This window comes from Felis catus, chromosome D2 (genome assembly GCF_018350175.1).
Source record: "Felis catus isolate Fca126 chromosome D2, F.catus_Fca126_mat1.0, whole genome shotgun sequence".
In the NCBI taxonomy this organism is placed as follows: Eukaryota; Metazoa; Chordata; class Mammalia; order Carnivora; family Felidae; genus Felis; species Felis catus.
Genome location: NC_058378.1, coordinates 23,887,867 through 23,903,088, shown reverse-complemented (window position 1 = coordinate 23,903,088; position 15,222 = coordinate 23,887,867). Strand labels below are relative to the sequence as shown.

General features: G+C 37.3%; 1 long non-coding RNA gene across 1 annotated transcript; it reads right to left on the bottom strand.

Annotated features, from left to right (window-relative positions):
* Window positions 1-455: 455 nt before the first annotated feature.
* LOC123380786 lies at window positions 456-8,242 on the bottom strand. The gene is made up of 3 exons (XR_006586945.1): window positions 8,152-8,242; window positions 4,006-4,160; window positions 456-1,159 (listed from the first exon to the last, which is right to left on the bottom strand). It is a non-coding gene; the product is annotated as an uncharacterized LOC123380786 (long non-coding RNA).
* Between the last annotated feature and the right edge of the window lie 6,980 nt (window positions 8,243-15,222).

Here is a 15,222-nt window from a genome sequence, read left to right as displayed (position 1 = left end):
ACTTAATCAGTAAGCATTTCTGGAATCCTTGCTATGGGTCTGGCATGGTTCAGACTGTTGCATATCAAGCATCTGATGGCTAACTACTGTTTGTGAAATAGAAGGGTCTGAGAAGCTCTGTCCTAAATTCTCTGTATAATGGGAATTAACATGAGCACTTTTTAGCCATTAAAAGGCCTGCTAATGGAGAATATTTAAAGACAGGAAAATACATAGTATATATATATATATATATATATAGTAGATAGATAGATCTAGTGATATTTGAAATAAAGTATTTTATATGCATACACACATATGTACACATACATGTAATGTTATATGGAAAAAGCATAATGAAAACCTAATATTTGGATTTTGGTATAATCTAAATTTTATAAATATATGACTGACAATAAATCACACATACAGATGTACATATGGAATAGACCAAAATGTTAGCATGTTGTCATGGGTTAATAAATCTGGGTGGTAAAATTATGACTGGATTATGACTGGTTTTAATTTGATTTTTTGTATTTCTCTGCATTTTTTAACAGTGAGTGTATGCTTTTTAAAAATAGTGTTTGAAAATGTCTCTTTTCTGTTTGAAGGTGGAAAGAATGGGAGAGTTGCCAAATACATGGTGCCCAGTTAGATTTGCATTTCAGACAAACACATTTCTTTTTTTAGTAGAAGTATGAACCCAATATCACATAGGACACACGTATGCTAAGAAGTATTCATTGTTTTTCTGAAAGTTCCATTTAACTGGGTGCCCTGCACTTCTGTTTGTTAAATCTGGCAACCCTAGGGGGCAACCTCCTTGGGAACTTTCACAAACTTGTTCCCTGTCCTCCCTGCACACACTCACCCAGCCAGATTCTGATGCGTCTCCTTACCTACCTGTCAACATTCAGAATTTGAAATCTCCCAAGGTTGTCCCAGAAACCGGAGAATGAAAGTGGCATTGTAGAGGGGTGCTGTGACCTGACAAGGTTCTGAAGGTATTTCAGTCACGTCTCTCCTGTTCTTTCTGGTAGAACTTACTGCATTGCCCACTATGAAGACAGTACTTTTGGAAGATGCCTTTCTGACTGTGTTCCGACTGGGCTGTTCTCATCACTTTCATGCTCATGAAGGCACTACTGGAGCCACTCTGCAGGAAAGGGTAGGAAGGCTGCAAAGGAAGTTGTTGAGGCTGCTTGAGGCTTCTGGCCCTATAGCTAGTCCCCTGAATCCCTGGATCTCCCAATGACACTGGTGTGAGGACAGAAGGAGGGTTGCCCCCTCTTGCCTCCAGAGCACAACTGTCTCGGCAAAGCCACCCATTAAAGGCCAGGAAGCTGACTGAACTGTTCCCCTCCAGGTTTACCACCAAGGCCAAGGAAGAAGTGTCTTTCTTCCAGAGGACAAATTTATCCAGAGAGAACAGCCCTCTCTCAGGAATGAAGTATCTGGGTGCCATGGCTAGGGTTCATGAATCAGCCTGGCACTTCTGGAGAGCTGTGAGGCATCCATAGCATTACTTTTTTGGGAAACCATTGCAAAAGACCTAAAATAACCCCATGAGGCAACACCTCACAAAATAATACTGGAGATGCAAACAACTAAACATTAGCCAGGATTTGTAAACACAGACTTCAAAAGGGTGATAATTAATAAGGTGTAGGGCAAAGAGCAATAGAAAAGAAACAGCAGGCTTTTAAACAAGGCCCTGAACCCTCCAGGCCTCAGTTTCATCACCTGCAAAATGGATGGGTTGAACAAAGTGATGGGAAAGTGCCTTCTAATTTTGATGTTCTGGAACATTAATTTTGGGAATTAATTGGGGTGGGCAGTTTCTGAACCAAGGAAGCAGAAAAATGACTCAGATAAACCCAACATAATTTACTGAAGCTTTAATTATAGAAGGATTGGAGGGATTAATATTTCTCTGGTATTTATTTGGTATTGACCACTGTACATGTTAGATTGATGCTTTATGACAGCTCGTGAGGGTCAGTATTATTATCTTCATTTTATATCCAAGGGAATGGAGCCATAGGGAGGTTGAGTGACTTTCTTAAGGTCACAGAGCTGGCAAGTGCAAAGCCAGGATCAGAGCCAGGTCTGTCTTCTCCTGAACCCAAGGGCTGCCCACCACACAGTATAGACTATCCCTGGCCACCAGTATGGCTGGGTTGGAGCCAAAGTTACCTGTTCCTGAGCTCTTACCAGCACCAGGTGAGGTACAGAGATGGAGGCAGAGGGAAGTCCATCCAGTAAGAACTACTCATCTTTCTGCTGTGATTAACTTACAAACTCTAAGTAAGAAATTGCCTACAACCAACTTTCACTCACCAGAGACAGATGCAAGGAGGTATGTTCAAGGGCCTCATCTTCTAAATTTCTCCTCATACTTATTGTCTGGCCCCTGGAATATTTTGAATAATATCCAAAGCTTTTTAGTGTGCAAGGAAAGAGTATATTTTAAATACTCTGAATCTCCTCTCCCCATCCTGTACTAAGAGAATAAAAGTAGCCTGTGAATTTCAGCCACAGACTGGTTTAATCATTTCTCATAAATAGGTTTTGACTGGGCAAGTGGGGGGAGATGTGGGTGGCATTTTTGCCTGAATGAAGTCACTAAAAGAGAAAAAGAGAAGCTGGAAAAAGGAGGAGTTAGAAAGTCTAAACTGATTTCAGAGTAAATACTCAAGCAAACTTCTTTGAATATGGTGGTCAATCAAATGAATTATTTGGCTACCGTGGGCCCTGATCTTTGTGGGCCTCTAAGGGCTAGTCACAAGAAAAATATTAAGTAAAAAGATTGGAAACAAGCAATAGCAAATAATTTGGTTGGGTAGGAATAGAAAAGTTCCTTTATTTTTATGAGCAACTGCTATTTAAATAGTGTCAGGTACTTCACTTGGAGGAAACAGATCATTTTGGAGTAGATCAACCCTTTTGGCTGTGAAAATTTAAGACCAAAAGGCATTCTTGAGCCCTTTGGATGATGTCTTAAGTTGAGTTCTCCAGGATCAGACTCCAAGATGAGAGCCATGAGGAAGTGGTTGATTAGGGAAATGCTTCCAAAGGGAATGGGTAAGGATGGGGAGGAAGCAGGACAAGGAAAGGAAGGAAACCAAGCAAGGATATGAATTAGCTTCACCCTCATCCCACGGAGGAAACTTGGAGTGTTAATTTCACTTCACCTCCAACCTGAGGTGAAGGGCAGGGCAGAACCTTAGTGAAGGGCAATTGGGGGAGGAAGCTAGATATAAATTCCCAGACATTTCTAGCTCTAAGCAAATGCAAGCCACACAGTTCCACCCTCAGGATATTCCTCTGAAGATCCACAGGCGTCTTAACTATACCTCTTTCTATACCTCTTGGGGTACAGAACTAGTCTCTGGATAGCAAGTGGGTGAATCAGATGGATCTAGACCGGAACTCTTCCCTTTTGAAGATCTGATAAACTGAGACTCTATTTCAGCTTATCAGATCTGAATGAGTCCTACTTAATAGGAAAGGAAGTTCAAGTGAGAGGGAATTCACCATGACAACAAGATAGTATAAGTTTGTAGATGCCCCTATTAAATTATCTACCCTGGTATAGTGGGTTCACTTTGGGACATTGGCTGAATGTGTAAGGGCGGCTGTTATAACCTCAGGAGTCCAAAAGTAGAGTACATGTATACATGCATAACATTGAGATAGACTAAGGTCACCCTCAAAAAAGTACTATAGTCTCAGCTGCAAGTAACATTATAGGATCTGTAGGCAGCATTGGGATGGGAGAGCCACATCTTTTCAATGGTAACATAGTCATTGCAATGGCATGGGATAAAAAGGGAAATTTGCTAGTGGACTGGTCATATTCTGCAATTTCTCTCTGTAGAATATCTGAAAGGTCCACTAACTAGACTAAGTGCTGGTATTCTTGGACCATCCACCCAGGAGGTTCCAAGATAAAGACATACTCTTCCTGCTGATATGAACATATGGTGGCTCAATATGTTAATTTAACTTTCAAAAACATACCTGGTGAACTTCTGATTTCTGGTCCAACAAGTAAAGGGCTTGAAGTCTTCACTCATGTCTTCATGACAAGAAAAAAGCTGAACCAACTGAAAATCAACAACTCTTCTTAGATCCAACAGAGAATTGGGTCATGGGGGAAACTGTTGCCCTGAAAACTGGAGAGACCGATAGGTGAATTCAGAGAACCAGAGCTTACATGGAGCAGAAACCCTTCACTACTGCCAGTATTGGTAGGAATTTTCTAAACTATAATTGGCAAGTTGCTGAAGGTTCAGTGTGATAAGCATGAGAGGTTGAAACTCTGAGAGGGTCCAGTTTTAGGGGGGCCCCCTACATTTGTGAGTTTTGTCTCCATGAGTTCTACCAGGTTCTCACTGTGAAGACTGGAGAAAATCCCCTCATGCTTCCAGCAGGGGGAGGGGAAAATAACCATTTTGAAACACACCCAGAGTTCACTCTTCCCCTTAACAAGACCTGCCGCCAAAGGAAACTAACTTATAGTATCTAATTTACTGTGGTTTTACTGAAGACTAACCACCCTGGGGAAAGGGAAAATACCCAACTCAGGTTTACTAAAAACCTGAAATCTAATTATAGGACTATAGATAAGTTCCCCTCCCCCTACACCTTATTACCACATCAATCCAGCTCCTGTATAATAATAGAGGATTACAGCTGAAAGAACTGCAGGCCTCAGACACTATTTAAAATGTCTAGGAAAACCCAAAATAACAAGGGAGACAAAAACAAGGACACTAAAAGATATTTTGGTCTCTGACACCACAGCTACAGCAAACAATAAACACCACCTAACTCCTAGCCAGATAAACATAAAACTTCACACTAAAGGCCTATCTAATTGAGTTCTTTTTGCCCAATACATCATGTCTGGTTTTCAGCAAAAAAATTACAAGGTGAGCTAAAAGGCAAAAGAAAAAAAAAACAACCCTCACAGTCGGAAGTAATAAAGTAAGCATCAGAACCAGACACAGACATGGCAGAGATTTGGGAATTAAAATAACTATGATTGATATGTTAAGGTCTTCAGTAGAAAAGTGGACAATATGCAAGAACAGATGGGCAACGTAAAGAGAGATACTGAAGTTTTAAGAAGCAAAGGGAAATTCTGGGAATCAAAAACTCTGTAAAATAAAGGAAAAATGCCTTTGATGGGGTTATCAGCAGACTGGACATAGCCAAAGAAAAAATCAGTGAGCTTGATATGTCAATACAAACTTCAAAAACTGAAATGCAAGGAGAAAAAAAATATGGAACAGAATGTAAGAACTATGGAACTTTTGAAAAAGGTATAACATGCATGTAATGGGAATATTAGAAGGATAAAAATGAGAGAAAAGGACAGAAGAACTATTTGAATGGTAATAATGGCTGAAAACATTCCAAATGAATGACAGTCACCAAACCACAGATCCAGAAAGCTCAGGGAACACTAAGTAGGGTAAATACCAAAAAATATTACACCAGTATATTATATTTAAACTGCAGAAAATCAAAGATCAAGAAAAAATCTTGAAAGGGCCTGAGAAGAAAAAGCAACTTAGCAACAGAAGAATAAGGATAAGAATTACAACAGACTTCTTTTCAGAAACCATGCAAGTAAGAAGAGAGTGGAGTAAAATATTTTAACCGTTAAAAAAAAAAAGAATCACCAGCCTAGCAATTATCAACCAGTGAAATTATTATTCAAAAGTGGAGAACAAAATAAAGACTTTCTCAGACAAAATTTGAGGAAATTTGTTGCCAGTAGACCTGCCTTGCAAGAAATGTTAAAAGTTCTTCAGAGAGAAAGAAAATGATATAGGTGAGAAAATCAGACCTTCATAAAGAAAAGAAGAACATTAGAAAAGGAATAAATGAAGGTAAAATAAAATATTTTTTCATATTCTTAATTTATCTCACAGATAACAGCTTGTTCAAAATGATAACAACCTTGTATTTGGAAATTATAGCTTATGGATAGCTGAAATAAGTGATCACAATATTAAAAGGGACAAGAGGACATAACTTGGAATATGATGTTTTAAGGTACTTATTCTACCCATGAAACAGTATGGTGTTATTTGAAAGTGGACTTGTCTTCAGTGAAAATCTATGTTTCTAACTGTAGGGCAACCATGAAAAAAAAATAGTTAAAAAGAAGTATAATCTATATGTTAGGACAGGAGAGAAAATGGAATCATATAAAATGCTAAATTAAAATCAGAGAAGGCAAGAAAAGAGTGGAAGACAAATAAATAAAGAGAAAGGCAATGAATAGAAAAGTTACAAGTACAGTAGATATTAACCTGACTGTATCAATAACCAGTTTGAATGTTAGTGGGTTTAACAACACCCAAAGAAAAAATCACCCTACTATATGTTGTCAACAGGTAACCCACAGGTACAGATAGATTAAAAATTAAGCAATAAAGATAGACTATGCTAACACGAATCAAAATAAACTTGTATTAGCTATATTTCAGACAAAGCCAACATCAGAACAAGGATAAGAGGGAAATTGTGTAATTGCAAAGAAACCAATTCTCTAAAATATAAAGCAATCTTTAGTGGCATGTGCCTGCTATACACTCGTGATGTTGACTACCCAGAGTTAGTGCAGACTTCACAGATTAAAACCTCAGTTCTCCAGAAAACCTCCCTCACTTTAGACACCACTGGCAAGGAACTACACACCTTTCTAATCAATTGACTACAAATTCAAGGGTTCCCCTCTCCCCCTAGTTTTGATATCTTTCTAGAATGACACACAACACTCAGCTAAGTGCTTTACTTTTTTTACTTTGATTATAAAGGGTACAATTCAGGACCAGCCAAATGAAGAGGTGCACTGGGTAAGGTGAGGTCTGGGAGGGTCTGACACATGAAGTTTCTGTGTCCTTAGGACACATCACCTACTATCATATTGATGTATGATTGCCAACCAGGGAAGCTCACCCAAGCCTCAGTGTTTAGGGTTTTTATCAAAGTTTTATTATGTAGGAATGCAAGCTCCAATCATTGGTCACATGACTGAACTCAGATCTCTTACTCCTCTCACTGCCTGGAATATCACTATGAGGTTAGAGTAATTATGATAATATGATAGGGGCTCAAGTATAGACAAATGAATTGGTAGAACAGAACAGAGAGGCCATAAATAGCCCTATTCCATATACAGTCATTTGATTTATGGAAAACATTCTTCTTTAATTCAGTTGAGAACAGTCAGCCTTTCAATAAGTGATACTGAAACCACATCTGTAAAAAAAAAAAAGGACCTTAATTATTAGTCACACCATGTGTAAAAATTAATGCAAAGTGGATATAGACCTAAGCCTGAAATTTTCAAGAAGAAAAAAATATGTGTGATGTGTGTTCCTGCTAATAATCTTGGTACAGATAAAAGTTTTTATAACAGGACCAAGAAGCACTAATTATAAAAAAGTTAGTAAGTTGGAATTGATTAAAATTAAGAATTTCTGTTTATGAAAAACTTCATCAGAGGCAGGGGTTTGAATACAAAATATATTAAAACTTCCTGCAAATAAATATTACAAAGGCCAACAATTGACAATTAAAACTTAGTAAAAGACTTCAACAAGCAATTCACAAAAGAGGATCCAAATGACTAATAAGCATATGAAAAAGTACAGCGCAGTATTATTCATCTTAAAAATGAAAACTAAAACTACAGTAAAATAGTAGAATGCACCCATTAGAATGACTAAAATTGTACAAACTGGAAATACCCAGTGTTGTTGAGGATATGGAGCAACTGTAACTTGTACACACTGCTTATGGGAATATAAATTATTGTTAACATTTTATAAAACAGTATAGTAGTAATTACTAAATATACACCTGCTCTGTGACCCATAAATTCCATTCTTAGGTATATACCCAGAAGAACTGAATGAATATACCCACGAACTGTCATATACAAGAATGTAGTGCTTTTACTCATCAAAGCCCAAACCTAGAGACCACCAACTCCTGTCCATCAACAGGGGAATGAATAAATCCAGTGTGGTATCTTCACATGATGAAATACATCAGCAATGGGAAAAAAGCAACTATGGATACATGCAACAACATGGATGTATATAAAAAAATTACATGAATAAAAGAAGACAAATTAGTACATACCCTTTGAGTCTATGAAACTCGACAGCAGGCAAAACTAATCGATGACAGTAAGAGTCAGAATGGTGATTACCTCCAGGTGGGGGAAGATGACTGGCAAAGACCTTCAAGGGAAATTTTAGGTGACAGAAACGTTCTACATCTCTTGATTTGCATTGTGTTTCAAGTGCACAGACATGTAAAAATTCACCAGTCTGTACACTTACAATTGATTAAGTGTGCTATAAATTATACCTCAATTTTAACAAAGAAGAAAAAAATTGAAGCTGAGTATTGTACGTGTAGCTAGAGAAGCTGTTCATGCTAGTTATAAAGTCAAATGTCAGACAATGAATGAAACATTAAAAATAAACTACAATACATCCTTGCTGTAGAACATTATATGCTTTTAAAATTATTATTTAAGACGGAGAGAGAGAGAGAGAGAGAGAGAGAGAGCACAGGAGAGGGGCAGAGAAAGAGAGAATCTTAAGCACATCCCACACTCAGTGTGGAGCGCAATGTGGACTCGATCCCACAACCCTGGGATCATGACCTGAGCAGAAATCAAGAGTCAGACACTCAACCAACTGAGCCACCCAGGTGCCTTAAACATTATTTTCTTTTTAAAAAGATCTTTGAAGAATTTTTAATGACATGGAGAAGCGCTCAGGATATTATATTGAAAGTCAAAAAGATTGGGATACACAACCAAACCAAAAGGTTTCCCCCAAATTTATTTTACTTTATTCTATCTTAATTGTGGTATAATTGACATAAACATTATATATTTTCAGGTGTACAACATAATAATTTGATATTTGTATATATTGCAAAATGATTGCCACAATATGTCTAGTTAATATTTATCACCATATGTAATAACACAATTTTTTTCTTGTGATGAGAATTTTTTATATGTGAGTTATATCTATTTTTTTTACTTAAATTCAAATTAGTAAACATGTAGTGTAGTATTGGTTTCAGGAGTAGAACTCAGCAATTCATCACTTACATATAATACTCAGTGCTCATCCCAACAAATGCCCTCCTTAATGCCCATTAACCCATACCTCCACCCACCTCCCTCCAGCAACCCTCAGTTTGTTCTCTGTATTTAAGTTTCTTATGGTTTTTATCTGTTTTTATCTTTTTCCTTCTCTTCCCCTATGTACATCTCTTGTGCTTCTTAAATTCAACATGAGTGAAATCATATATTTGTCTTTCTCTGACTTATTTCACTTAGCATAATACTCTCTAGTTCCATCCACATTGTTGCAAATGGCAAGATTTCATTCCTTTTAGTCACTGAGTAATATTCCATTGCATACATATGCAATCTTCTTTATCCGTTCATCGGTCAATGGACATTTGGGCTCTTTCCATACTTTGGCTATTGTTGATAGCACTGCTATAAACATTGGGGTGCATGTGTCCCTTTGAATCAGCATTTTTGTATCCTTTGGATAAATACTTAATAATGCAATTGCTGGGTCATAGGGTAGTTCTATTTTTAATTTGATGAGAACTTTTAAGATCTACTCTCTTAGCAACTTTTAAATATGCAACACATTATTATTAACTATAGTATCCATAGTATATATTACATCCCCATCATTTATTTATTTTGTATTGTATCTTATGACCTCCTATATCCATTTTTCCCACCCCCACTCCCTGCCTCTGGAAACCACCAATCTGTTCTTTGTATATATGAGCTTAGGTTTTAGGAGGGTTTGTTTTGTTTTGTTTTTAGATCCACATATAAGTGAAGTCATAGAGTATTTGTCTTTCTCTGTCTGACATTTCATTTAGCATAATACCCTCAAGTTCCATCCACGTTAATGCAAATGGTAAGATTTCGTTCTTTTTTATGGCTGAATGATATTCTAATGTATATTTACACTACATCCTTTTTATCCATTCATCCATCAATGGACGCTAGGGTTGTTTCCGTATCTTGGCTATTGTAAATAATGTTGCAATGAACAGGGAGGTACATATATCTTTTTTGAGTTAATGTTTTTATTTTCTTCAGAGAAATACCCAGAAGTAGAACAGCTGGTAGTTCTATTTTTAATAGGGGAAACTTCATACTGTTTTTTCATAGTGGCTGCACCAATTTACATTCCCACCAACAGTGCATGAGGGTTCCCTTTTCTCCACATCCTTGCCACCATCCTTGCCAGTTATTTTGTTATTTCTTGTTCTTTTTTTTTTTTTGATAATAGCCATTCTAACAGGTGTGAGGTGATATTTCACTGTGGTTTTGATTTGTATTTCCCTGATGGTTAGTTATGTTGAGCATCTTTTCATGTGTCTGTTGGCCATACAGATATATTCTTTGGAAAAAAATGTCTATTCGGATCTTTTGTCCATTTTTAAAATCAGATTGTTTTTTGCTATTGCATTGTATGATTTCTTTATATATTTTGGATATTAACCCCTTATCAGATATATTTTATTTGCAAACATTTTCTGTCTTTCAAAAGGTTACAGTTTGCCTTTTTATTTTGTTGATGATTTCCTTGGCTGTGCAGAAACTTTTTAATTTGATGTAGTGCCACCTGTTTATTTTTGCTTTTGGATTCAGATCCAAAAAAATCCTCGTTAAGAGTGATGTCAAAGAGTTTATCACCTACCTATGTTTTTTTTCTAGGGGTTTTATGGTTTTGGGTCTTACGTTCAAATCTTTAATCCATTTTGGGTTAATTTTTGTGTACGGTGTAAAATAGTGGTCCAGTTTCATTCTTTTGCATGTGGCGGTCCAGGTTTTCCAAAATCATTCATTGAAGACACTGTCTTTCCCTATTGTATATTGTATCTTCTTAACTCTTTTGTCGTAAAGTAATTAACTATACATGAGTAGGTTTATTTCTGGGCTTTCTATTCTCTTCCACCGACCTACGTGGCTGTTTTTATACCAATACCATATTTCTTTTTATTACCATAGCTTTGTATATAGCTTGAAATCAAGGAGTGTGATTCCTCCAGCTTTGTTCCTTCTCAAGATTGCTTTGGCTATTTGGGGTCTTTTGTGATTCCATGCAAATTTTAGTATTGTTTGTTCTATTTTTGTGAGTAAAACCCCAGTGGAGTTTTGATAATGATTGCATCAAATGTTTAGATTACTTTGAGTAGTAAGGACATTTTAACAGTATTAATTCTTCTCTCAATTTTATTTTATATGTTTGGGGATTTTTAAAAACTGGCAACAAATAAACCAAAATATTAGTAGCAGTTATATTTGGATGGTAGGATTAGAGATAGTGACAAGCTTAAAACATAGTTGCAAATTCTTTGACTTTCTTTATATCAAGAAGTGGTATCTGTGCCCCTTCTCCTTGAATTTGGGTGGGCTTAGAACTACTTTAGCTGAAGTGTGTAGTGGAAATGACCCTATGTGACTTCTAATGCTGGTTCACAAAAGGGTTCCCACCATCTGCCTGGGTCTCTGGAACACTCTTGGAGCCCCGACCTGCTAGTTATGAAATCTAGCTACCCTGAGACTACCACGTTGCGAGAAAGACAAAGCCACATGAAGAAGCCATGTACAGGCTCTCCAGTCAACAGGCCCAGCCAAGCCTAACCACGGAGTCATCTCAGCCCAAGCACTATGCATGTGAATGAAGAAGCCTCCACTTGGAGATAATTCTAACTCCCAGACATTCAGTTGTTCTTACCTGAGGTCCCAGATGTTTGGGGACAGAAACAGCCATCCCCAGTGCCCCCTGCCTGAATTCCAGAGAGTTTGTGAGCATAATAAAAATGGCTGTTTAATGACATTAAAGTCATTAAATGGAGGATGGAGGTAGTTATTTGGCAATAAATAACTGGAATGGAGATGATTTTAATTGTCTTTTTGGACTAATTAATAAACAAAAAGTGAAAAAAAAACCCAAAACAAAACAAAACAAAAAAAGTATAGAATCTCAGCTGCTTCCCTCAGTAGATCTTTCATTAGACCAGGAAGGAAGAGATTGCTTGTCTTACCTTAAATGGTCTTTCATAGAAAATGTATCTGATACCTCTCACCTGCCATTATCTAAAAGATACCCAAAGGTGAAGATTCTTGGGTAGAAAATGATTGTTGTGAAGGGGAACATGATTCCCTGCTCTCTCTTCTGGGGGCTAGCCCAGGATATGAAGAATTTTTCAGTTGGAGGGCTGCTTTCGAAAGCTTATCAGTTGGTAGTTAACTTCACAATACAATTATTACATTCCACACTGCCCTGTGTGGACATAGCTCCCTCTAACATAACCACAGTTAATCAGAATATTTGAAAAAGTTAGTTATACTTAATGAAAACTTATAATCCAGAGTTAAGCCAAAACTCTCTTGATGGAAATGTTTCCAATATATTATGGGCTTAATTGTTAGGGGAATTGTGGCTGCTGCCACAAATAATCTAAAACTCTATAGTGGTTTTAATTTAATAGAAATATCAAGCATTCTTGCTCATGTAACAGTAATGGAAGGGTGATTGTGTTGGCGGGAGATCCAGAGACCCATTCGAACAGAGGCTGTGCCATTAACATGTGGCTTCCAAAGTCACCTTGGCAATTTTCTGCATTTCAGCCAATCAGAAGGGAGAAAGAACACACAAAAAAGGGGTTTGTGGCAGGTTTTATGGACCAAGACTAACAATGGAACACATTTCATTCCATTGACTAGCGCTCAGTCACATGGCATCTCTTAAGTGCAAGGAGGCTTGGTAAAGTAATCTGTGAGCCTAGGAAGAAGAGGCAACAGATGCTGGTAAGCATTTAGCTGTTTTGCCATAATCTCTATGTCCAAAGATAGATAAACAAAATGGAGTCTTCTTTAAAGAAAATCTGGCAGTGCCTCTGGGTTCATTCTGAACATTGATGGTCATTGTTCAAGAGCTAAGTGAACAAAGATTAATGTGATTCCATTCCAACTTTACAAGTTTTACCTTTATTCAGTATATTATTGTCATCCACATATTTTTAAATAAAATAAAGACCAAAGGCTTATTAACTAAATTGCATATAGCAAGAAACATTCATATATATCATTTTATTTCATCCTCATGACAATCCTGTGAGATACATGTTTTGATTCTCTCCTTCCCACATTTTGCATATGAAGAAATGAGCCTTAGCAAGTAGAGTGGCTTGTCCAAAGTGGTAAAGCTAAAACTCTAATTCAGGACCTTTTATTTCAGAACCCATGATCCATAGCCATCTGTAGTGAGTTCTGATTAATAGATATAAGCTGTCAGGGCCCTATCTGTATCTCCTTGGGACCTTCAATTTCCATGCAGGTTTGCTGCCAAGCTTCCAATTACAAGCCTCTTTCTGCTTGAGGGCTTCCTCTCTTGTTGCAGAGGAGCTGACTTTTACCAAACTTTTCCTTTATTAAACTTGCCTTAACCAAACTTGAGACGGGGTCTTCTGAGGCCTCTTTCTGATGAGGCTTCATTTTGGGGTCCGTCTTTGTCCCATTTAGTCCAGTTTTAGCAAAGTCCTGCTGGATCAGTTTAGTAAATATCCCCCATCCTCACAAAAAATGCAAAAACACGAATTCGAAGGGATACAGGTACCCCTATGCTTATTGCATTATTTACAGTAGCCAAACTATGGAAGCAACCCAAGTGTCCATCGACTGATGAATAGATAAAGGAGATGTGATGTGTGTGTACAATGTATATTGTATATATACAATGCATATATACACAATATACATAGTCAGTGGAATATTACTCAGCCATGAAAAAAGAATAAAATCTTGCCATTTGCAACAACATGGATGGGTCTAGAAGGTATTATGGTAAGCAAAATAAGCCAAAGACAAATACCATATGATTTCACTCATATGTGGAATTTAAGAAACAAAACAAATGAGCAAAGGAAACAGGGAGAGAGAGAGGCAAACTAAGAAACAGACTCATAACTATAGAGAACAAACTGATGGTTACCAGAGGGAGAGGATGAGGACATGGGGGAAATAGGGGATGGAGACTAAAGAGAACACTTATCATGATAAAAAAATAAAAATAATGAAATAGAAAAGCAAAGCATAACAGAGCAAAACCAATAAACACAAAATTTTCTTGTTTGACTCTGGCCTGCTTTTGGCAAAAATCCTATCAAAGTGGTTCAGCCAGAATTCTCCTTACCCCATGTTCCCTCCACCTGGTAATCCCCACTCTACTTGTTGGCTATAAATCTCCACTTGTCTATGTGGTACTCAGAGCTGAGCCTGATCTCACCCCGCCCCCCCCCCCTCCGCTAAGTAGTCCCCCTGGAATACAGTCTGCCTCACCATCTTTAATAAGTGTCATGAATATATTTTTCTTTAACAGAGATTTAAACCTAGTTCTCCTTGACTTCATAGCCAATGTTATGGTCTCTAACCTTTTGACAGAAGATTTGTAAAAAAGTCAAACTTGAACTTCCAGTAAAACTATATATAAATATGCTTAGAAACAAATACACAAATTTTATACATTTTTTATGCATTTGTTAAGAGAACTGACTGTGGGATTAGCCTGGTTGGCTCCAAGTCCTGCTCTGCCCCTTATGAGCTGGGAAAGTCACTTAACTCACTGTGCCTTTGCTTCTTCATCTATAAAATGGAAAGAATATCAATACGTACCTTATGGAGTTGTTATGAAGATTCAGTGAATTAATATATATACGTAAGCACCTTGAACAATGTCTAAATACATAGAAAGCACTGTCAAATGTTTGCCATTATAATCACAATAATATATCTTTCTTTTTTTCTTCCTCCCTCCCTCCCTCTTCTCCCTCCCTCCCTCCTTTCTTCCTTCCTTCCTTTTTCTTTTCTTTTCTTCTTTCTTTCTCTCTCTCTCTCTTTCTTCTTTCTTTCTTCTTTCTTTCTTTCTTTCTTTCTTTCTTTCTTTCTTTCTTTCATAAGCTTCACACCCAACATGGAGCCCAGTGTAGGGCTTGAACTCACGACTCTGAGATCGAGACCTAAGCTGAGATCATGAGTCAGACGCTCAACCAACTGAGTCACTCAGGCACCCCATTACAATAAGATATCATATTTATTATGAAGAGTATCTCCCCAGAAAAACTGAAAAAGATGAGATAAAAAATAGA